The sequence below is a fragment of the Acanthopagrus latus genome, chromosome 5 (assembly GCF_904848185.1).
Source record: "Acanthopagrus latus isolate v.2019 chromosome 5, fAcaLat1.1, whole genome shotgun sequence".
Lineage (NCBI taxonomy): Eukaryota > Metazoa > Chordata > Actinopteri > Spariformes > Sparidae > Acanthopagrus > Acanthopagrus latus.
Window position 1 is genome coordinate 12,177,611 of NC_051043.1, and position 25,526 is coordinate 12,203,136.

General features: G+C 44.4%; 1 protein-coding gene across 1 annotated transcript in view; it reads right to left on the bottom strand.

The window, feature by feature from the left end:
* The window catches only part of sema4c (sema domain, immunoglobulin domain (Ig), transmembrane domain (TM) and short cytoplasmic domain, (semaphorin) 4C), a 99,076-nt gene that overhangs the window by 65,317 nt on the left and 8,233 nt on the right, over positions 1-25,526 (bottom strand). The window contains exon 2 of the mRNA XM_037099124.1: positions 852-968. The gene's annotated coding sequence lies outside the window, so the exon portion shown is untranslated. The remainder of the gene's footprint in view (positions 1-851; positions 969-25,526) is intronic.

The window sequence follows — 25,526 nt, forward strand, 5'->3', positions numbered from 1 at the left end:
TCGCTGTTACTGTGTGCTCACAAAGCTCATCATGAGCGCACAGCAGTTATCAAAAGCACAAATTATTATCAGCTCCTGCCGTCTGAATTCAAGCAGCTGGACGGTGAGCAAAACAAACTAAAAGTAGTTTAAATTACAGCCCCGTTAGACCCAAACTCTTGATTAGAAAGGAAATGATGAGTAAGTGCATTAAACACACACCATAAAATGCAGTTTCAGTGCACCTGAACTTTAAATTCCGTGCATGGTCCGTCAGATTCACTTTTTCCTGGCTGTGAAACAAGAACTCCTCACGCTCACTCACACACACACACACACACACACACACGGTAAGGACAAGGTGTGAGCACCCTGCACACACACCCGCACACTCACACACATACACAACCTTCAGCATCTTTCTTAACAAAATGCTTGGAAAGCCAATATTCTGCCCAACTTTTTCCTTTTTTCCTTCTGTTTGCTCCTTTCTTATCTCTCAGCCCTCTGCATTTCTCTTCTCTTTGTCTCGCCTCGGAATAATTTCTTTCCGGGAGCACCTGAAAATGCCTGTAATTTCCACGTCCTTTTTTTTCCTGACAACTGCCCCCCTCCTCCCCCCCACGTGGTTCTCCTCTTCCTCCTCATATTCTCTTTCTTATTTCTTTTGATTCTTTTCGCTCATTTTACATGCCCCAGCCCTCCCCGTCCCTCCTTCTTTCTTTCCTCTGTTTTCCTCTCTCATTCGCTCTGCCGGTTGTCCTGTTTACTGAGGAAAGGTTTCAGAGGGAGGCAGAAAAGATGCCGCTGTGTTTTTCTTCTCCACCCTTTGTCCTGTTTTTTTTTTTTTTTTTTTTTTTTTACTTTCTTACTTGCTTGCTTTTCTTCTCCTCCCTCGCGCGTCTGTGTGCTCCCGTCTTAATCTCCTTCAGTTTTTTCTTGGGTGCTTCCACATGAATGTTGAACACTCGGATGAAGGTCACATTGGCCTAAACGAGAAGAAGAGGAGAAGAAGAAGAAGAGGGTAATGAGTGAGGGGGCTGGAAGTTTGTGTGTTTGTGTGTGTGTGTGTGTGTGCACGCTTGTACGTCCATGTGAGATTGGCTGCTTTAATCACTTTCATGTCTCTCTCTGAGAAAAACATGGCACTCAGCACACACTCATAAGCACTCGTAAACACACAAACAAACAGCTGTGCCGCTCAGATGTACACAGACACACTGACACACACACACAAACATACACAGAAAGAGAGCGAGGGACAGAATCCAGTGAAATTCATTTGTGGTCTACCAGAAGTATGTAGTTCAAGACACTTACAGACTACGCTCACACGGCTAGCTGGTGAGCTACTATAGCTAGCGTGCTAACTGCTGTCATGCCAGCCAGCCAGGAATTTGCTACACTCATGGGAGATGTAGTTTTTTGACCGCTAATAAATTGTTGTTGCCGCAAGAGAGAGCACAGTTGGTTTTACTCTCCCAGAAGCAGGTTCTGTAGTAGATGTGGACAGTAAACAAGCGTGCTTTAACTTTTCAGACAGAAAAGCTAACGCTGAATGCTGCAGAATGCAGAAGCTAATGGAACCAAGGCCAACCCAGACGTGTGGATGATGAAATGTTGCTAGCCAGCTTCAACGGTGCTTTCCATTTTGGAATTGCCATCGAGTGTGAAAAGGATGTAAGTACACAATACTACAACACAATACTACACTAGCTTTACTATAAGTGGGACCCACATGTATTTCCTTTCTTGCCAAGAGTAAGTTGGGAAGACTGATATAACGCTCAAATCTTTATGGTCACTAAGCACTCGGAGAAAGGAGATGTTAGCTTAGCACAACAACAAAAAGCCTTTCAACCTCAATGCCAGGGCGGTATGTAGGCTACACAGAAAATACACCTGTGTTCCACTCACCTTCTTTCATTGGAGAAAATGAAGCACTGTGTCTGTTGTGGAGTTACTGTGGAGTTTATTGTTTGTATTCCAAGACTAAATGGCATCTGCAGTAGCACCTGGTTAGCAAACAATACATTAAGTAGCTATTCAAAAAACTAAAGCATGCTCCTGAGTGACTAGCATGTCAGTCGTTAGCTAGCCAGCTGGAGTAGTTCACTAGCCCTGTGAGAAGTCCTTAAGTTTCTTATTTCTCTTTATACTCTTTCTCTTTATAAGTTTCTTTAATCCACCATTTTGGCTTTGCTAGTTTTCTGTGTCCTATAAGGAGGGACAGCTTGATATTTGAATCCTTGTGTTAAAATGTGCATGGATTAACTTGACTTTCACCTTTTCAATCACAGTTCTGTCTTAATACAAACATGAAAAGCACACTCTGACGCACAAAGCCACACACACCTGAACCCTTACAGCTCACATTCACTGGATCCCAGGGTTCACACTGCAGATCAAATAACCAACTGTCAAGTCTCAGCCAGTGTGTGTGTGCGTGTTCCTGTAGAGGCTAAGATTCATGTCAACATCAATAGCTCACTAATCACAGTGAGAGCGCTGAGGGGGGCCAGGCAGATGTTGTCAGTAACGTATGGGCTGGCTTGTGTTACACAGAGAGCGAGCACACAAAGGCAACAACAAAACCTCTGACACCATCATAGTTCATTCGGGGCTGTCAATAAAGCAGACACTGGAAACTTAGCTACACACTGCAGACTGTACTGCACTATATCGACTGCAAAGCTGTGATGTTCATCAGACTTTATCGATTGAGCACACATACACACACACACACACACACACACACACACACACGTACACACACATGCAAACACATTGTGTGCAGAACCTTGACACAATTCTTTTGGTAAATTTACATGAACAATTTAAATTCTATATTTTGTAAAGTATGTATTTTAGAATTCCTGCGAAAACCATGCAGCTCCAAAATGTTTATTTTCATAAGCTATGAAAAACAGATATATATTTTTTTAATCCTTTGAAACATTTTTCAAACAACCCAATAGGTTTTTTTTCAAAATGGCTTATTTATCCAAAGGAGGAGACACATTTTTTTCTCAATGCATGAAAGAGCATTTGATCCTCATGGTTTCCATCAGGCAGTGACAATATGAAACCCGCCAATGACTGGCTTTCCTCTAGGATGAAAAAACCTCAAGACAGGATGAAACATCTTCTGATGGTTGCTAGAAAAAAAAAAAAAAAATTAAAAAGCGGGTTACGTAAAAGTCTGAAACTCTATTTGACGGCAGGTCCTCCGAAAATCCAGTTAGTTTAATTAAATGTCCTGGAAAGTGAATTTGGACTTAATGAGGAACCTCACGGCTATGAGGAGTAACTCACCATATGAGAGTAAGCGAGTGTGCATTTGTTTGTGTGTGTGTGTCTGTGTGTGTTCGCTGCTTCTGGTAGAGCGTTTAACCCTTCGGTGAGTGTCTCCACCTGGGACTGAACCGACGGCGTGTCTGCTGAAGCTTTAACAGCAGCAGAATAACTTTAAAGGCTGTTAGGGAAAGAAATCTCCGCGAAATGAAATACACTGCTGCTACTGAGGCCACTGGCTGGGTTACCTACGAGACTGGATGAGCTCAGACACAAACACGCACGCACGCACACACACACACACATGTGCGCAAGTATGTGACAGCACAGCAGCATACTGGCCATCTCTGGTGGGTTTTTCTTAAATAAGTAAGTCATCCAGACCTCAGCTTTCCACTGGCTTCCTCCAGGAGAACACTGCAGCCAAAACCCTACAAGGCTCCACACAAACACACACACACACACGAATATGCATGCACAAAACCAAACACACATATATTTCCACAATACTGACACACATATACACACACAGGGCCAAAGAGGAGCAGAGTGGATGGGGTGTAGAGGGCTCTGGTTAAAAAGCAGGGTTTCAGAAACACCTGCACACACACACGCACACACACACACACACACACACACACACACACACACACACACACACAAACCCACATATATATACACACACACACCTCCAGCTGCTGCCTGCCTGTGTGTCTGACAGGCAGCACACTGTGTAGCTGTGTGGAAGCCAGCCAGCCGCTTGTGAATCAGCAATGACTAACACTTTAAACCTGCACTTTCTGAGCTAATCGCTTGCATGCTTATTGTAAATGTACGCGTGTGCGCGCGCGTGGGAGGACGCGCCACATGCCCACGTGAGTGTGCGCTGATGTGCTCTCCTGAGCCGTCCCTATCAGGCCCGATTGTGACAGCCCAGGCCTTTAATTGCTTTGCACCAAATTTGACATTGTCTGAGCTGACAGCACCCTGATGAGCAGAATAAAAAGTGGAGTGACGATGTACCCGTCACTTCCTCCAGTGCGCCGTGACAAGAGCACAACTTTGTGCTCCGTTTGATCGCTGCACAAGACAACGCAATGGGATGCTAATCACATGCAAGGGGCCCGAGATTTGAACGTGTGCCAAAGTGTGTGGGTCTGCCTTGTAAGAGTGCACGCACATGTCTGTGTGCGTGCACCAGTAATGGCAGCTCTAATCAGCGGCAGGATTGGAAGCGGCATGTGGCAATAAAGCCCAACAAAATGCCTGCCAGTCCCTATTATAGCCGAGCACACTTGGAAAACCTGGCTGACTACACACGTATATACGGGCACACACTCCATCTTGGTGGACATCTGGCCAAGGTCAGAGCTACATCTGAGAGATGAATGCCAACTTCCAACCCCCTTAGCACTCCAGCCACATCCCCCGACACCACTCGCAGCACCCCGTTTAAAAAGAGTGGGAGAAAAAAAATCATTAGACTGCAATGGTTGACTGTACAAAGTTTGTTGTCCAGAGTGATTTAGTTTTTAACTCTGACCCCTCTAAGTGCAGCCCATCACAGTTCTGATTTACAAGGTGAAATTAGAGGTGGCTGCCATTTGCCGGGGCCATTATCAGAGCCGAGGCGCAACAAAGTCAATTCCCACGGAGATCCCTCACGACAGTCGTCAATCCATATTCAATTGAGGGATCGATTATTCAGTGTGACACAGAAATGACTGATGTGCGCAGTGCACGGTTTAGCATTTGTCTTCTTCATGCTTCATCCTTTATGTGAAATATTCTGTCTGTACTGTTACTATCGCTGTTATGGGGTGTGAGATGTGGCTTTGAAGATGAATGCTGACATTTTAACAAAACGTTATTCTGCACACTTATTACCGCTGCCAACAAGGGTATGTTTTCACTCGTTGGGTTGTTGGTTTGTCGGCAGGATAACATAAAAGCTACCTAACGGATTTCCACATTTCTGAGGAAAGGTCTCGGGCCAGAACAGATCTCATTAACCTTTCGGATGATTTTTTTCTCACTGTCTTCAACACAGAGAGATAGTTTTTTTATTTTGTTCATTTTTCAGGGAATAATGCAGTCGCTTTGATGGAAAAAAATCAGGCATATTTATGTGGATGGCATCTATGAACAATTACAATGTGGTGTGGACCACTACAAATCCAGATCTAGCAGATTTACATAGAAGCTTGATTGAAATAAAGGAAAATGTTGGACTGTGGCGAAGGTATGCGCTCCACTGAGAGCCATTGTAGTTTCATTCATACTCAAAACAGATAGCAGCTTATCAACAGACTAACTGCTAACTGCTGCTACCGTTAGCTAGTTAGCTTTGTTAGCCTTGCAGCCAGCAGTCCAGACTGGGAGCTTGGTTTGCCAGAACTGTCTTGGTGTTTACACTGCTTGCACAGGAGCTTTGGATCTGTATGGCCTGTGGCTAGCTGGTTAGCCTGCTAACTTGAATAGATACAATGCTATAAACAATACATGCTATATGCTGTCTCTTCACATTCTATTGATAATTTCAATTATGTTTTTAATGTTTTCTGTGAACAATCCCTTTGTTCTGTGTGACAACTTAAACACCAGCTTAAGGGATTTTTCACAACTTTATAGCACAAAATGAGTTCTATGAAGGGATGTTGCACTAAATTTCCACAAATTAAAGTTTACAGCTGTTTGTGGTAGTACTACACATATGAAAAAAAGGTTGTATCAAGCATTTGTGTCTCCACAGGGAGCTGTGCGAAGCCTCAAATAATGTCACTTTAGTCAGCGTTAATTGCCTCTGAAGTCTACAAAGTAATGGTAAAAATCAGGGGTGTACAAAGGAAAGAAACTCTGTAGCTCACACCTGGGCACTGCATGAGGCTAACGGCTTAAGGCTACACTGGCGGCAACTGGCATAACACCACCCAGTCTCTGACCAGTCGACATCAGAGTTGCACAGGCATGAAATTAAAGCTAAGCTATCTGTCTAAGGTATTTGGCTCTACTGCATCGACTTGTAACTTTTTTCCAAACTGTCCATTGTGAGTCTGATGAGTTCATACCGTATCTTCCAATCAATTTTTACACCTTTATTTGCTGGAGTGCTTTATTAATAATGGCTTATAAATAATCTATAAAACATTGATGAAGCCGTTATATCTCATAAAACCTTTATAACATGTGCCTCATTGGAAAGTGTGAAAAATGCACATTTTTGCAGATTGCCTCTCTCGTGAGGATGTAGCATCCTCTCAGAGACACTGGGGCTCTAAAAAAACGCTCAGAAGACAAAAATTACATAAACGAGAACAAAGTCTAGCTGTTGAATTGCTTATTGACCTTCAAAGACTTTCATTTCTCTACAGCTCTTTGTTGGGAAAAAAAAGAAAAGAACGCCATTGAGGTGGTTAACATTACCAGTACCAGAGAAAAATACCTGCGCTGCCAGCTCTGAACTTTGTAAGTGAGGCCCACAGCACAGATGCTATCAAAGCCTCTGGCACTGCAGTCAGTCTGAACACATGGGCCAAGTTTTTGGCAGCGTGAACAAGCGGGTTTGAAGCCCTATTGTCTCTGTGCCGTGACAAAAAAAAACCCCTCTGCATTTGTTGGTGTCAACAGATAAAGTGATTGTGATTTTGATTTTTTTTTCAGTGAAGTGGGACCTTTCCACTATCATCCACTCATTTCCTGCGTGAGGCGGGGAGCCTGCATTGGGTGCTTTTGGCAACAGATATTGGTTTTGAGCTGAGGAGCCGTGATTATTATTCCCACTGTGCCAGAACACACAGGAGCCACCGTGGACACGAAACACTGAGCAGCACCTGGTGTGTGAACTAAACTGAGGAAGGAAAAACGCTTACATTTGTCAATATATCCACAACATGAGCCCGAGTGCTTTATATCACAGGCACGCACTCCACAAGGTTTTATCTGTTTCAAAAGATAAAAGGGACGAAATCAGCCCATGAGATCTCACTCAAGCGAAAGAGGTCTATTTCTGAGTTTGAAGTTGTATGTGCAGAAGAGGAAAGTCGTGTAAAAGGAGTACGGTGAGTGCATGAGTTTGGAGGTCTCTGATCATGCGTGTGTGTGTGTGTTGTGTTGTGTTTGCATAAGTGGACTGATGTGATCAGTAAAGCACTGCCTTGGTCTCTGGCCTGTTCACAACAAAGCCAATTCCCAATATATGTCTCATAAAGGAGTTAAGCTAAACACATTGCTTCTGCTGGGGTGCCCTCTGACAAAACCTGCAACGCTCCATACAGGGGCCTCACTGGTCAACTTTTCCATCCAGTCGAATCTCAGATCATGTCACAATAAAAGTCAGGATGTGAAAAGCTTATTTTAAAATGCAGGCGAGCCAGAGACGGCAGTTCGAGACTGGCTTTCAACATTTGTAAGCGTGACTCCACTGGATATTTTTTCGGGGTCTCGCAGTGTTTGTGGCGACAGGACTGGAGGTTTTTAACAAGACTTCAAGACATCTCCAGCCGTGTTTGTGTCAACTAAACAGGTATTTTTTAAGCCAAAACACAATCTTATCCAAAGTTGTTTTTGTGATTAAAACCAACCAGACCATGAACTCATCACAACATAACATTGATAATTGAACCTAAAAGAAAGTTGCAACTTAAAGAAATGTGAAGTCAATATGTAGAGGAGAAACGTACACTGCCAACATTTATTCTGCTGACTGGGTAGGGTTTTCTTTCCTCTCACAGGTCTCATCAGCTCCTTTTTCAGTTGGCATTTTTCAGCAGAAAACTCTTGATAAATCGCACCAAACAGCGAGTCAGCATTTAGCAGCTTATGAGTCAGATATTTTCCTGAGGAAATATATTTTTTTGATGGACAGATTTACATTTATTCGGTGGACAGAAATGAATGGTGTCTAGTCAAATGAATGCTAATGTTGCTCCGTGTCTGCGGAATATGTAAATGCGTAGCGCCAAGCGCAAGTTCGCCATAGCTTCTTGACATATTATCACAAAGGATGCACGATTATACAGTATTTCAACGCTGTGTGATGATTGCTGCTATAGAATATAGTAAATAGAGTCTGAGACGCAGTTTTTTCATCTTGCACAGAAATAATAGAGATTCAGCCCTTTAATATCTTTTGATGGGAACAAGTAAATATTGTATTTTGCAAAAAAAATATTTGGAAAGGATGGATGAAAGGTGGTCTATAGTTAAGGTAGTTTGGAGATCAAAACACATGGAGAATAAATTGCGGCATACTGGAGAGCAAGTGTGTGAATTCTGATATGTTCTCGTTGGACTTGGATAAAAACATAGTCTCAATTAAATGTGCTTTTACTTTGAGGCTCCATCTCAGACTCTTACATTTCCTGCCATGAAAGAGATACCTACACAAACATGTATTCAGTATTCAGCTGAAGGTTGACTCGCACATAAATGCAACAGGGTCATGTTTCATGACCTTCGGGACTGTTAGAAAAATGTGCCAATAAGAAAAGAAGCATCTATTACAAGTATTCTTGAAAAGGTCTCAACTCATAATTCCACAACGTCAGTCTTGACTTTATATATGATTGGACTTTCCAGAGAAGACTGGCTGGCATGACTCAGTGTCTCCCTGAAGGAGACCCTGAACCATTATGGGGGAGTGCGCAGCATTTCAGGTCTTGCGTGGGCTCCGTAGAACAATGACACCAGCCAGCGACTAAGTAAACGGAATAAACATACAGCAGTTCTCTGCATATGCTGTGATTTTATTGACTCATTCAAGGTCAACGCGAGTGTGATTTTTCCTCTTCGTCTCCTGTGGAATAACCAGAGGCAGGGATATCCTGTTTCATTAGCTTTCCTCTCACTGCTGCTGCCGTCTGTCCAACAAAATGTAACTGGCTGAGGGTCATAGCCGCAGCTGAAATAGCAAACAGGCAGGGAACCCTACATGAGAGGAGGATTATTGATGGAGAGGAAGGTGAAAGAGTAATATGTGTGAGCGGGGATCAATTCATGCACCTACCCCCGTGAGTGAGTGCGCATGTTCGTACGCGCACCACAGACATATATCCATTGGGTGTTACGTGTTAGTGGAGCTTTATTTGTGCACATGTGCATCTGCCCCTGCATGTGAATGTGCATGCGTGTGTGTGTGTAGGTGACAGTAACAGCATGAGCTCCATGCATTATCTCATTACGTGGCTCTCCCAGGCAGCAGGAGGACCCTGTCCCTAATGGCCTCTGTGCTCATCGTGCTGAGGCAGACAGAGGGCAGAGTGTGGGCCGCCCTCCGCCTCCATGGTAACTGCCAGACCCCTGGGGGCCGACTGCTCCGCTGGCTGTCCCACTCAGGCTCAGGCTCCGGCCCTGTGGGAGGGGTACAGAGGGGAGCTCGACAGCCAAACAAATGAGATCACCTCCCAGTAGTGACCACATCTACCTGAACCTAACCTGACTCCACAAACAGTTTATCAACCTCACCTAACTTTGCTTATCCTGTTCCTGACTTTAAAGCGTCAGTTAAAGCTAAATTACAAACAAGTACAGTACAGAAAACTACGTTTGTACTTGACTTCAAGCAGGAGAAGCTGTTTGAATCCCGTAGAAGATGTCCTGCCACAAGAGCTCTACACAGCAACACAACTATGGGACTATACACAGAATATCATGGGAACCATCAAACAAAGCTTGAACTGCTCAATCTAATGAAATTAGAAGCAAAAGAAATATCAGAAGGGATGGAAGTAACACAAAAAATGCTAATTCACCTCTATACAACTTGTGTTTATAAAAGGTCTAGGACAGGTTTTACATGTTAGTAGCATCAGCTTCAGTTTGAAAGGATTTTTTCGCTTGTTAGTTGTTAGCCTGATCGATGCGTTGGCTGGTCGATATTATCAGCCTGTCACAGATATACAGGTAAAGGTGTATATGTTGTCAGATAAATGCCGACATGAAACCTTTTTCTTCTGAGATTATGATGCCGAAAGAGAGAAGTTCATTGTTTCAGTGCACTGATGTCATTTCAGACAATAAAGTTTATTGTTAAACTGTAAAATGTCCTGCCCCCATTACTTACTGTCATTGGAGGAATTGCTGCAAAATGAGGAATGAGGAGCCCAGTTAGTTTCAGACAGCAATGGTTCTCAACATGATGCAGAATGATCAACCTTTGTATCATTGTACAGAGACACTGACTGACCAGACCAACATCATCTACATGTCTAGATACCAATGAAGGTGTGACCAGTTAGCCATTTAAGCAAACTGACCCCTTAACTATTAACCAAGTCATACATGTGACGGAGTGTTATGCGCTCCTCCTCTGTCCTCCTCCCCTTCTCTCAGGTGCTCCTCATCAGGCATTTAGCCTTGGATGGAGGATGAAGGAGGAGGAGCACCGTCGTCTGCTGATGGAGCGGTCCTAACTGTGGCTCTGTCGTTGTCCTCAGTTGGTGTTTTGTTTTTCCTTTTGAGGATGAAGGTCTGATAATCCTGTTTTCAGGGCTTTCTTTGCCAGATTGGTTATTTAGTCTTTCCCAAAACTATGGGAATCCTATGGCCACGCCTCCAGACTCCCACAATTTTGGCAAATCTATCAAATAAGCGTTCACTTTCTTTTGCAGACCTGTGCTCGGGTATGCCGTTCTTTTCATGATGTTACTGGTCACAAGATAGAGCCAACCGTGCGTTTTGTTGTGGCGGTAGAACAGAGAGCTGGACTGACAAACACTCTGCACTTTGAAGTAAATTACTCGTCTTTCTATTCTTGTGAGGACATCTGTTCTGCCTAACGCACACAGCAGGTGACTGACGTCTGCACGCGCACACGCACAAGGCGGACTCAACCTGTTTGGGCCGACATAATGAAGCACATAATCACAGCCACGGACGCTGAGACACAAAGGAGTTATATCAAGAAGGATTATCCCCGTTGCACCCACCCGCACACCCACACACAGATGAGTCTGCATGCACGCAAAAGACGCATTATGAGTCCACACACAGTGCAACAACCTCCGACTGTTGCCACAAAATGACAAAGGGGAAAGAGAGAAGACGGGAGAAGGCATTAAAATGTATGTGGGAATACATAAAGGTGGAATTCTTCTTCTCAAAATAATATTAATTTGACTTTATCAAGGAGTCACAAAGGGAGAGAGAAAAGGGAAAAAAACACAATCCTCACACACACCCTGAGCAGCTCCGGCTGAGGTCATCTTTATTAATAAACCCTCTGACAACAAACACACTCACATCAAGGCCTTCGCACTCCCTCCATCCTCACTCCACACTCCCTCCCTCCTTTAGCTCCTTGAGAAATGGCAATTGCCAGACAGACACAGTAGGGGGGTTGTCTGTAACCACACACACACGCAAGCACACACACACGCAAGCACACACACACACACGCGCACACACGCACAGTGCAGCATGGCCTAGAGACAGCATGTCAGTGATCTGTCAGAGGGTAACAGTGCAGAACAGGTGTGTGTGTGTGTGTGTGTGTGTGTGTGTGTGTGCGTGCGTGTGTGTGTGTGTATGTGTGTGTGTGTGTTTTTGGGGGGAAGCAGAAGAGAGGAACTCTGGACAGACAGGAAGTTTGCCCTGCGCACACATACGGACACACACTAAGAAACATGCCCCGGCTCATTTGTTCTCACTGACAGGAGAGGAGAGGGATGGCTCTCCAGGAGACGTGCCTGAGGGCGGAGGAAAGGTGTCTACCAAGTGTGTGCGAGAGGAAGTCGGAGGAACAAAAGTAGAGGAAGGAAGCTAAATTTTCAAAAGCTAAGGAACACGTCTGCCGATGTGCTACTCTGCATGTGTGTGTGTGAGTGCATGTGTGTTGGTTTCTGATTTATTCACTTTGTGTTTGCCTCTTAATGTTTGCGTGTGTGATGCTCCGTGCGATGGGGCTGCAGCTGCGCTCTGCAGGGCTTATGCTGGAACATTAGCCTGACCTGGGATCAATGCACCATAACAACCATTAGGCATGCTGAAGTGCCCCTGAGCAGGGGACTCTGAGTGACAGCATCGGGACAGGTGCATCTTCATCTGTGTGCAGGCGGGAAGCCGGCCCTGTTAAAACAATACAGGTGTTTTGTTTGTTTGTGTTTTGCCACAGGTGCCGGTGAAAGGATGAAATATGATCAAGGAAGGTTTGATCAAACCTCAAAACACTGCTCGAGGATTTCTAATACTTTGAGATGGGATTTTACAGTCCTCACACAGTGCTCTGCTTCCATTCATCCATCTTTTCACTCCCCACTGCTTCTCTAGGTTCCAGATTACGATGGCAGCAGGCCAGACAAGGTAACCGCTGATGTCCTTCTGTCTGTCCAGTTCTCGCTGGTGAATCCTGAAGTGTTCTCGTGCCATATGGGATAAATAATCCCTTCAGTATGTTCTGTATTTGCCCCGTGGTCTCCACAGTTGGACGTGCCCAGGACACCTCGAGATTGAGGCGAACAATCAATATCAATATTGCAGTGACGTGAGCAATCAGTCACAGTTGGGGGTGCTGTCTATGTATTGATGTCACCGTAAATGGCGTCTAACATTCATGTTTTTAGTGTCATTTTGATTGGCCAGGATGACTCAGAGAGAGATTCCAGTCTGCAGTACAGTTCATGCACAAGGCTTCTTGATCAGATTAAGTTTTTTTTAATCCTGTTGACACTGTTCATATTTCCTCCACTCATCCTCGTTTTGGGGGGGTGACAATACTGTCGGGATGACCACTATATTCAATAATGTGAACATAATGACTAAGAGTGTCAAGGCAAGTATGAAGTAGAACAGAAGAAAATCACTTTACTGCCTTTAAGACCAGGAAAGAACAATCATGGTTTATGATGATATGATCATATACAGTCTTATATCACAATAAGATATCCATATGTGCCTCAGCCTGACACCACACCCTGGCCCTGAAGTCCAAATGACACCTTCCGTCCCTGACTTGAATAAAACACGTCCGATCTTGCGCTTTCAAACTCACAAGCAAAGGTGAAGTCTTTGAACCGAAATCGACCTTTCCATCGAGAGTGCCTCCTTCAAGTTAATATCCCTCTTTAGTCTGAAGACTTCATCTCTTTTTTTTTTTTTTTTTTGCTGACGCTCTTTACTTCCAGGCCCCTGCTGAGCCAATGCACTTCTCATGCAAAGGGGATGGGGAGGAATGAGGAGGCAGGTCTGAACCCTCCCTTAGTTGGATCCCGTTTGGTTTAATCATCAGCTGATGGGATGTTCCTTCACTCGAAAGCTCGGCTGGTGAAGTTTGGATTTCTGTCGGTGGCACTCTTTTCCTCTGTAATGCTAAACGGGAGGCATCTTCTGCTAGTTATTCCAAATAAACTGCTGTTGCTGCTGCCAAATGCAAGACACGTTACTTCCCATGATGCTGCTTGTTCCAGAGCATTCTTCATGGGACTGAGTTACACAACACTGAGTGTTTACTACAGCAGTGCTCCAGTAGAACAAACAAATAAAAGCTTTATGAAGTGAATGTATGTTTAATAATTAGCGTGTTGTATCATTTTGCCATAGCGGAAGAAGCAAAGGGTGTGAATGATCGTCACGTTAATGAATCCCACCACGAGACAAGGTTCTTTCTGTTGAGCGCAGTGAGTTATTTTACATGAGGCACATACTGTGACAAGAACAATTACAAGTCATGCCGCTTCTTCAGGAACAGAGCATGTGACGCGACCTCAGCAGATCGTCTTGCTCAGTAAATGCAGAACAGCTGGTGAATTTCACCATTCGCTCTGGTTAGGCTGCATTTAACATTTGGTTAAAAGGCAATTTCTTTTTCCACCTCAGCGAAGCCGTTTTATGGTATTTGTGCTCCTTTTGGATGCCGCGCAGTGGAGAGATGGCAAAGACGGTGAGGGTACAAACACAAACGCTGCCAGCTGGGTTTAAGCTCACTGTTTTGTTGGGATGAGTTATAAGCTTAGACCTCTGAAGCACTGGGACATCCCAGTACACTATTCCTACACCAAGGGCCCATTTTTTCTGCTGTATCCTCACATGAGAACAGAAGTGAAGTGTCCTCTGGAGGGAGACTGTATTTACCCTTGCACCTTACGCCTGTGCGTATTCCTGTGTTTATATAGATGCAAATTCAATGATTCTTCAAAAATAGAAGTGAGGAGACGCTTGGCATTTACATTCGTCTCACTGCTCTGCAGTGCGCTAAATGGTAAACAACTGGCAGCCCAGACACCATGACCAACACGGATTATATCACCTCGTCATGAGATCACAGCGGGCCCGGAGCCAATTGCACGATGTGCTTTAAACTGTCAGGACCTGAGGAGACGAGATGAAACTCTCTGCTCAAACCCCCGGCTCACTTACACTTTATCAATCTCCAATGAGAGCCTAACTGGAATCGATGGTGCTGTAATGGACGGTGAGAAACCATGTTAAAGTGTAATGCTACCTGTTAAATGCACTCGCAGGCCGTTCGATGCAAGCAGAGCTCTTGCGTTGTAATGCAGCGAGGATAAATTTGCTCTTTCCAGTAGGAGTGCAAGGGGCTATTGATGGAAGATGGCGTCAGATTGTCCACAACTTGGAGTTATTTAGAATTTAGAAACTGGACTGATAAAACTCTCTGGAGTCACTTGTCATGTGATGGAAATTTCTGTGCAGTGGGTTACCAGCTTCTTAATGTAAGGTTTACTGCAGGGTTCTACACGCTGACGGTCCGGAAGCTCCAGAGAAAAGTCATTACACGTTCATCATAATCACAGATGGAGCCTCCATAAAATCAGCTTGATATTACTCTAACCAATACATAAAGATCAGCTTTTTAGAACCCGTAATTTATTCATACAAACTGTCATGGCACGCAGCTTTGTCGCCGGGAAGCTTTTCTCAACTTTCCATCAACCGTCACTAATTGCAGACCATTTTTGAATAATATCAACATAAACAAACCTGCCTCTGAATAAATGCGAGGCTCGCCGGTGGCCGACACACGCTGTCAGCCCTCAAATCAAAAGCGCAGCAGTCAATTTGAGATGGAAAAATGTCCTCTATCTGCTAAATTGAAGCCACATCTGCACATAACAAAAAGCAGTGTGGGCCGACTTATTAGAAGTCCAGCAGCACGCGAATACACAGTGGTCTTGAGACAGGATGTGCCAAATTAGAGAGACATCTATCATTCCTTTTTATCGCACGATATTACAATTAGGGCACGTACTGAGATATTCAAGAGAAGACTGGTTCCAAAGTCAGCTAATTTTAAAAAAGCGAAAGTCGCCGAGGTAAATAGTTACAATCTTTGCAAACTACCGCAGTGCTGCTGAGAAACGACAATTTAACAAAAAAAAACAAAAAACGGCACTGCTCTGCAAAAGCACTAGAATGAGTGAGAGAGCGCTCCTTATGTCAAGGTTAGAGAAAGAAAGAAGTAGGCCATTAAGTTGCTGCAATGGAAAAACAAAAGTGCCAGGGTGTCTGGGTGGCAAACTGGGAGGGGGAAAATGACAGCGGTACAAAGAAATCAAATAAAGACTGACAATAAATTGTGTGCAGAGGAGGCCTGTGGTCACTGAGCAGGAGTCAGAGAGCTCCCGAGGACAACAATCACACACTCTGCTTCTGTCGGTTTTATCTGCAGTGTTTGTCGCTTTCCTATTCTTGTCTGCATCGCTCCATCTCACTTTTTTTTTTTATTCTCTTTCATCATCTCAGACACTTCTCCGGCTCCCATTCTCTATATGAGTTTTCTCCATTTATTTCAGACTCCATTTTCTCTTTTTCCTCAGCTCTGTCTGGCACACTCTGACTTTTCGGTGTCTATTGGACTGTCTCTCTGGCTCCTTGTTTCTTCTCATTTTCAGCCTACTTAGCTGCCTGACACTGTCTCGTCCATATTCAGTCACTTTTGTGTGAAGGAATAAAGTGACAGTTTGGGAAATGGAGTTTTTAGCTTTTTCTTCAAAAGGCTTCGATAAAAAAGATGGACACTGCTGTCATGATTGTTGGCTGAATATGGAGCAACAGCTTGAAGTAAGAAAGAAGCATAGTTTAGCATAAAGAGTGAACGCAGGTGGCAACAACTAGCCCGACTCCTTCTTAAGGTAGAATGTTGTTTAATCTGTCAGAAAAAAAGAATGATTTTTTTTTTTTAACAAAATATTAAAGTACTCATATAAAGGAGAAGTTAAACTGTTGAGCACATTCCTTTGTCCAAATTCCTAAAATGTCAAACTTTAATATAAAGGAATAGTTCGACTGTCCCATAAACATGTCTATTTGCTTCCTTCCTAAGATTCAAAAGAGACATTTGAAAGCGTAGTGCTTTGAAGTTTAGGGATAGTGCTGGGATGTGCATAGCACAGCTTGGCATAAAGACTGAAAGCTGGCAGATGCAGCTAGCCTGACTCTGTCTGAAGGTACAATGTTTCTCAAACTATTCAAAAAAACAGCCAGGAGCAGTGACTTCCAGCTCAACCGGACACCAGGAAATAATGCAAAATTAAAGTTAATTTAATATGTTGATGTCTGTTAGTGCATTGTTCCAATATTTTTACTATCGAGCTTCAGAGATAGGAAGGTTGCTTGTTTACTAGACAACTAGCTGTTCCCCCTTTCTTACAGTCTTTGTGCTTAATGCTAGGCTAACCATGTCCGGTCTCCAGCTCCATGCTTCAAGTATAAAAATAAGAACAACGTCAATCCTCTCACGTCCCTCTTCCCTTTTTTCCCCACTATTACACTAACTTTGCAGGTTTTTCTTTGCATCTTTTTTTCCCCTCTCAGATCTAAATAACTTCTACCTGTGTGGTCCCTCCATTTAAATGAATAATGAGGAATTGACCAATCCTGCGTTCCAATAAGTCGATGGGCCTGCTCCAACTGCTGCTACTGCTCCACTGAGCGCGCACACACACACACACACACACACACACACACACACTGACAGTCACATTGGTGTCACATTGGCAAACTAGTGCACTTTCTCAGGTGTCTGAGGATTTGTGTGTGTGTGTGTGTGTTTGTGTGTGTGCGTGTGTGTGTGTGTGTGTGTGTGTGTGTGTGTGTGTGTGTGTGTGTGTGTGTGTGTGTGTGTGTGTGAGGTATCATACTGAGTGCTGGAGCCCAGGTGAGAAGACACACATGCATAAATCATAAATACAAGCATCTGATGCCTTCATCCTAATCACAAACTGCCTCTGTGTGTTTGTGTTTTTGGTGTGTTGAGTGGGAGACGTGACGCAGTATGTATGACAGAACAGGAATATGTGAGAACAAAGTGTGTGTGAATGTGTTGGAACGCTGTGGCGCATGTTTTTGTTGATTTTTGCAAAGCTCGCCCCCACACACACACAAACACACATACACACACACACACACACACACTCTCCCTCTCCCCTCAAACCCTTGGTGCCTGTGTGAGTCAGTCTTGTCAGCGTGTGTGTGTGTGTGTATGTGTGTGTGCATGCACATCTTAATCTCCTAGACAAACCCAGCAGAGTTTCTAGTAAATGTTGTTAATAAAGTCTAGCGGGAGCTCTGTCTGTCATACAACGGTGGTAGCACACACACACACACACACACACAGGCGCAATTTGGAGATATATATATAATTAATAAGACAAAAGTAGATGCAGACACAAAGCACTTAGACAGAGGCACACCCTTTCACACAGACATACAAACACAAACACAGACACACACACAATCACACACACACACAGTCAAGGATGCAAAACCTGATGATAACACACACAGGTACAAATACGCACATACTACACACTCACATTCAGACACAAAGAGATGAAGATGCACAAGCTTAGCACACTCTCACAACATGCAGACACAAAGAAACAGCCACACAGACTACTCTGAGAAACAAAGGCAAAGGCTCACACACAGACACAAAGAAACACACACAAACTGCGACAGACGGCGTGAGTCTGACAGCATGCAGCAGATCCACCACCAGCGGTGTGAGGCGCACCGCGGCCTGCTGACGTTCCTGGTCGGCTGCGAGCGCTGAGGCAGCATGCTGCGGCGGCCGAACGCAGCTCCAGAGAGGACGGCATTGTGCGCCACATAATACATTAGGCGTTCAGCGACACACAGCAGCTCTGTGGAACAAAGCGAGAGTCCATGCAGCTGCAAAAAAAAAAAAAAGAAAGAAAAAAGAAAAAGAGAGAGAAATCCCACACACACACTCACATGTGAACAAAGAGAGCGCAGCAGAGCGCTCACGCCCTCACTCAGACACACTGGTTAATAATCATGAAGGAGTGAGGACACACGCAGAGAGTTACCTGACCCATCCCTCACATTAAGTAGCTACGACTTGGCCGCCTATAATTTTTTTATGAGGGGATTTTAATCAGAAGAGTCTGGGGACGAAGAGACTCATCCAGCTGCTTACTGTCCTCTCGCTAAATAAGCCCCCCGTCCACTTTCCTCTAACAAGCACACCTGACCTGATGCCTTGAATCACTTTGGCTAATGATCGCTTCTTTCCTGAAACAGTTGTTGGGGTTCCAGATCCACGTTCAATCGCAATTACAGTCTCCTGTTTCATCTTCTACATTTTTGAGGCTCGCGGTTATTTAACATGTTTGAGGTCACACCTGATGCTTTGTAACGTGAAGGCAGTGGAAGGTCGTACCGAGGGGTGTTGACAGTGACTTTCACAGCGAGCTAACATGTTAGCTTTTTCAGTTTCAGACATTTTCTGCGCTTCTTATCGCGAAGCTGTAAAAACCGCACAGCCTGGATACATTTTCCAACAGGTTTTAAACTTGAGAAAGGAGAGCGGTCTAGCAAATGAAGACTGACACGACTTTTTATCAGCAACAGCAGCCACAGTTAAAAACCCTACATTATTTAGCAAGTCAGTTTTGATCAGGGTGGGGAAAAAAAAAAGGAATCGCACAGGTAAGGTGGTTGGGTGAAAAAGATGAAGGAGCATGTAATTATGCCGAAGGAAGCCTTTTTCATGTCGGCTCTGATTACCATTTATCACAGCGGCTCAGCGCTGTTTGTCAAGTCTGTATCTGTTCATCAGTAATCCTACAGCACAACCTGCAACTGTTGCATGTTTGAGATAAAAACCAGGTGTGGCGTGTCTGTCAAGGTGAGGCTGATGCATTGTTAGGTGACAGCCTCCCTTTAGCCTACTCATATTTCACTCATATGAATGAATAATAATATAAAGGCTGATCTCAACTTCAGTAGAAGTTCAGGTTTGTGGACAACAATAATCCATCGTCAGGTAGGAAGTTGCTGTTACTTCCAAAAAATCTGCCATTTTATCGTGTCTGTGTGGCCTACAGCACCCCGTTCCATGGGTGTCAGTGATCTTTACAGCTACATTATGTGTGTGTGCTTAATACTGCTGCATGCACGCAGCACTACACACAGTAATACTGAATGTCAGCCTACACATACAGTATTACAGTACATAATGTCATCGATCCTGACTGTGGTCAAAGACCAGTGCTGTTAATGTTGAACACACCTCCAACATTTGCTCGAGAGCACAGCTGAACCGACTGATGAACGGATTGTTTCAGGAAGCGATTTGCTTCAGTCTGTTCACCCCAACTAACATTTAACAAAGCGCTCACAAACAGCACAACACCTGTAACGTTCATCATTAGCCAACGCCTAAACGTATGACAGAGTGCTGCAGGGACAATGTGTTTTTCAATTGGATTTTTGGATTATGGCAGAAAATAATCTCTATTTTTTGTTCAGCGGGGTAATTCTCATGTTTGAACATCACTTTCATGATTTTCTGAAGCGAAAATGAGAGCGCCAGAAGTGAAAAAGCTAACATTAGGCTGTAAATGAACCACGGCGTGGTTGTGCGACTTCAACATCGCCACCGCTAAGCTTCTTACTACACTGTACAATACACACGTTAATATAAATGGATCAGTTTATGAGCTGCCGAGTGAAGTCGGAATAGCTTTTAACTAAAGTTGGCCTGTGAAGACGGACTGGTGAGTAGATGAGTTAGCTTAGCTTCGCACAAAGACTGGAAACATGGAGAAACAGCTAGCCTGGCTCTGCCTCTGATGTAACAAAGCCCGCCTAGCAGAACCTCCAAACCGCACTAATTAGCATTTCATATTTCATTTGTTCAATCTGTACTAAACACACGAGGCACATAACCCCTCTTAAACCATATATTGTCATTTTTTTACACTCCAGATTTACTGTAGATTTGTAGATTCAGCATCGACATCCCTTCCTTTCAGCTCCTCCGACGGTAGATAATTACAAAGGCCCAGATACGAACGCAGGCACACACTCAGCAAAACACACATCCACACCCATCAGCCACCCGGCTAAGCGTCGGGGAGAGAGAGAGAGAGAGAGGAACACACTCCGCCGCAACCACACACACACACGCACACACACTTTAACCACGTACACACACACCCACGCGCGGCTGCTAACTTCATTTCAAAATCAATTAATTAAAAAGCACGGTCCTCTCCCACAGGGAGTGAAAGACAAATTTGAGGAATTTAATCCTGGTACACAAATCAGAGCTGTTCAGCTGCAGAGATATGAGAGGATGGGATGGATGGAGGGACGGAGGGATGGAGGATGGACGGTCAATGAATTTTAAATAGGGAGAGCGATTTAACTCAGTCGCCTCAATTTGACACGACTCCTCTCACCTTCCCTACCTTACTGTAACACATCTATCTATCTATCTATCTATCTATCTATCTATCTATCTATCTATCTATCTATCTATCTATCTATCTATCTATCTACAGACAGAGAGGAAGAAAAAGCACAATCAGCAGAGAAAGTGAGTAAGAGGGAGAGTGAGTAGGGTGTGTGTGTGTGTGTGTGTGTGTGTGTGTGTGTGTTGGTGGGGTTGATCAGCATCCCCCTCTCACTCTCTCACTGTCTCTTTCCATTAGGTTTCAGGCTTTTTTAAAGAGACGTGTTATTGATTTTTTGACGCGTAGAGGCAGAGGGTGGCTCAGAGTTTTCGGTGTGTGTGTGTGTGTGTGTGTGTGTGTGTGTGTGTGTGTGTGTGTGTGTTTGTTCTCCATGGCTGGTCTAACCTCAGGCGAAAAAAATCATACTAAAGAGTTTGCCTTTCTCTCCTCCTTGGTGTTCCTAAAAAAGACTCCCTAATAGGTATGAAAAAAGAAATGAAAAATAACACTGCGAGATAAACTGTTACATATGCCGTGTGTGTGTGTGAGCGTGACAGAGAAGACAGACGAGTGTGTGTGTGTGTGTGTGTGTGTGTGTGTGTGTGCTTGTGTGTGTGTGTGTGTCTGTGTGTGTGCATATGAAGGTGTGCGTGCAAATGCCTGCATGCGTGAATGTGTTAGCCCAGGTGAGAGTGTGTGAGAAAATGCACGTGGCCTTCCATATCTGTGTGGCACAATGTGTAAAGGGGTGGGTGGGTGGAGGGATTGGAGGGGGGGGTATCAGCTCATGCAGCTCATTCTCATTTGGTGATCTTGGATTTTTAGTTCTGGCGAGGTCAGTCTGCTCTAGAATGCTTTTTCCACAGAACTAACGACTTTGTCCTAAATCTTTACAATTGCCTCTAATTATTTCATGCACAAAACAGGGTTGACCCGAATGCTTAAAAGCTTTAACTGTTGCCATGGTAATCTATGACCAAATCTGTATTCTTTTTTTGCTTTTTTTTTTATTAAGAGGAAGGAGACAGTGCGTTTTGCTTTCGAGACTTGGGACACAGGGACGTAATGAACAGGGCCTGACGTCTTACCCTCCTGTCCACATCTGTCATTAGACTCATAATTACAGTAATAACAAAGAGTATGAGCGAATGATACTAACTGCAAGTTTTGGGGAAAGTATAGTGTGTCCCCATCCCCTGTCGAAAGCTCTTATTCAGAGGAAATTCTTACTGAAGCTACAGTGCAGAGCCCAAAATATGATGCTCTGGAAAACCCGAGCATAAACAATTTAGAAGCACTTTGCATGGAAAGTGCCCCGTCACAGAGCTAGAAACAGGGCTGTGGGAACATGACAGATTCAGGGTTTTCACAAGAAGGTTATGGGACATAAAAGTAAGCCTAAAAAATAATACTGTTAAGTTATATTCTTAGTAACGATTTTGTTATTTCTAGTGACACTCTAGAATCTAAAGCCAGTGTCCTCACTGTAGCTGATAAGCTCAAAGCGTATAGAAGTACAAGTTTTAACTGGAATCATCAAGTGAAGTGATGGAAGCAAACTTAAAGTGCAGTGGTGAGTAATCTTTTTCACTGTCGGAAGGCACCCATGTGTGCATGCGTGTGTGTATAACAGGCTGCACGTGGAGAGCTCTATTACAAAAACACATCAGGAGTGCAGCAGTGGGGAATAAAGGGGAGGAAACAGAATAAGAGCGAGGACCAAGGAGGGAAAGACGAGGAAGATTGAAAGAGCGGGCGAGAGGAGGAGGTGAAAGCCAGTCTGGAAATTGATGGCGTAATTGTTGACTGCTGGTCGGCTCTTATCTTGGTTTCTCAGGGCTGTTGTCTGCGCAGGCTGGCTTCTTTTCTCCCTTTCAAATCTCCGTCTCTCTCCAGGACTACACCAAACCTGGCAACCCGTTTACCTCTCTCTATTTTTCCCCTCTCCCCAGCCCTTGTACTCCTCCCAATATGTGTTCTCTCTCCTCCTTTATCTCATTTCTTTTATATTATTGTTGCCTCATCCCACTGAGCATATTTATCTCTTTTCTTGTCTTTCCATCCCTCCCTTCAGACAGTCAGACATCATGCAGAAGGCAGTGGACTGGAAAAGAGCAGCGGGAACTGAGGGGGGGGTTCAGCCAGCCGGGGGTCAAAGGTGAGTCTGCAGCAGGATAGGGGTGGGTGAGGGGGCAAACTCAGCCTCTGTCTCTCTCTTTCACCTCCTCCCCGGCACACAAGCCAGACCAGCACCTCAACAACAGGACTATTATAGTTGCAGCTGCTGATACAGCTGTGCTCAAAGGAGATGCTAGATTTGAGGTGAGGCTAACGATGTGCTAACCAGAGCTAGCACCAACAACCAACACTGCCAAGATAGCAGTGATGTTTCAATAAGCCTGTGGGAGAGAGACCCGGGGAAATTAATCCATAAATCTGTATTTATACTTGATCCAGGGGATTACCAGGATTCCCACTGCAGATACCACAGGCAGTTATTGTTCCACTGGTTGATATCACCGACCTGACACCAGGGAAATATCACACATGATCAGGCTGTGCCGTGCTTTAATTGTACACACCACAGGAATAAACGTCTTTCCATTCTTTGATCAACTTCGATGCACAAACTTATACTGCGGTTACATCCGCGGGACTTCTTACTCGTCTTGTCACATTACAGAATCAGAGACCACCGCCGCGCAACTGCTGCGTTTACTTTGATCACAACGAGAAGGCCATAGAGTTGACTTTGTGCTTCGAAAAAGAAAAAGAAAAAAGATTGCTAGACTGTAGTCTTTATTGTCTGAAATGTTGGCTTCACGATCATCAACCTCCACTGGTATTCCGTTCTAGTTGGAGAAACCACCATTACGACTACAAGCGAAACCATTTGTTGAAATGTCAATGTCTGTATGGTGTGTAGGCCTTTGAGAAAGTACTAGTGGTTTGCAGAGACACTTACTGCCAGCATTTTGTCCTGGCGACTGGTCCAAGTATTGTCATTGTCTGAACATAGTCTTTTCTTTGTTGTTATTTTGGTTATTAGGAAAAAATGTTCCATTGTGAAAAAAAACAGGACAGTTTTGTCCTGTTTTTTTTCACAATGGAACATTGTCCTAAAATCTAATAAATCCTCAAAAAATGTTATGTCCAATTATCAAGAATATCTAATTTGTTCAAGATTAGGTGGACACTAAAAAGATAATTGGGGATTGAAGGGTAAACTACCATCTCGTCCAGTGGATCTGCTCATAGGCCACCAGCAGAAGGCTCCATCACAGCATGGTTCCACCGGGTATAAAGATGCTCCTCACGTCAGGATCATTCTGTATATCCAGCTAAAGTACAAGTCTATCAGTTAATTATAAAGCGTATTTGTTGTTCTTGGTGCCTGCGGGATCTCATTGCGTCTATCACAGGCCACGTGCAAAGCAGAGGAGTAGGTGGCTGCGTCAACAGAAACAAACAAGTTCAAGATATTTAGGCAGGGCACTGTGCTGCCTTTGTTTGTTTCACAATCCAGCCAAACGAAAGGGTTGTGTTTCGCAAATTCTTCACAAGAAGCGACAGCGACTGGTTACCCCGCTGCAGCGGAGTCTGCAGCTGCTGTGTAAACTGTACCACTTCCTGCTCCTCTCCGGAGGAAGAGAAGGAGCAGTGACTCAGGGGCTCAGTCATGCTGGAGCCGTCATGCTTGCAGCCATGAGGCAAAATCTGATTAGTCAGTCACTTTATCTCACTTTCAGTCATATCCTGCAAATCATGCAGGCTCTTTACTTTGACTTTACTCAATAAAAGAAGAAGAAAACGATGCATCACTGCTGTGCAGATATTTAAACAGTAATTGCCCACGATCCTCTGCACACTTGCCAAAAGGGTCCCGTGGTACCAGAAAGGAGTAAAAGCCACACTGTTCTAACATTGATTTTTCAACAAGAAACACTAGCATCGACTACCCAGTAAGACCTGAACTTCCATCAAGAGGTGCAAGTTAACTTTGATTTCTAATTGGAGGTGCAACGCTGGGTAAACATCTATGTTTTCATTTGGAGTCAGTAGCGACTACCCTTGATTTTCATGTACAGCCAAGACAACATTAGACAAGCACAACAGGAAATAAGCGGAGGTAGCCCTCTGCGAAAGCTAAGCTACTCTCACAGTTCTCAAAGAGCAACCGTGTAGGGGCCCCTCCTGCTGCTGATAAGCCTGGATGGGCCCCTCTGTAGTGCCTACCCTGGAGAGAGGCCATTAGCCCGGCTGCAGCGCCTTCCTGGATAAGCTGCAGCTTACCAGCCTGCGAGCCGCGGGGCAACTTTTTATTGTCCTCTCAAAACTTTATGTGTGAGTGCGGGGCGATAGCTCGGGAGGGGCCGGAGTCTGCATTACAGTATGCATGTATGCGTGTGTGTGAGTGTGTGTGCTCTCACGCTGCGCGCTCCCGGCACTTCCTGCCCACTAACGGCCAGTCCCACGGTAGGGAGGGCGAGCGCTATCGGACCAGAACAATGCCAAAAAAAAAAAAAAGAAAAGAAAAAAGAGGCTGTCATAAAAACAAACCACCATGCTCTGTTTAACACGGAAAAGAGGAGGGCA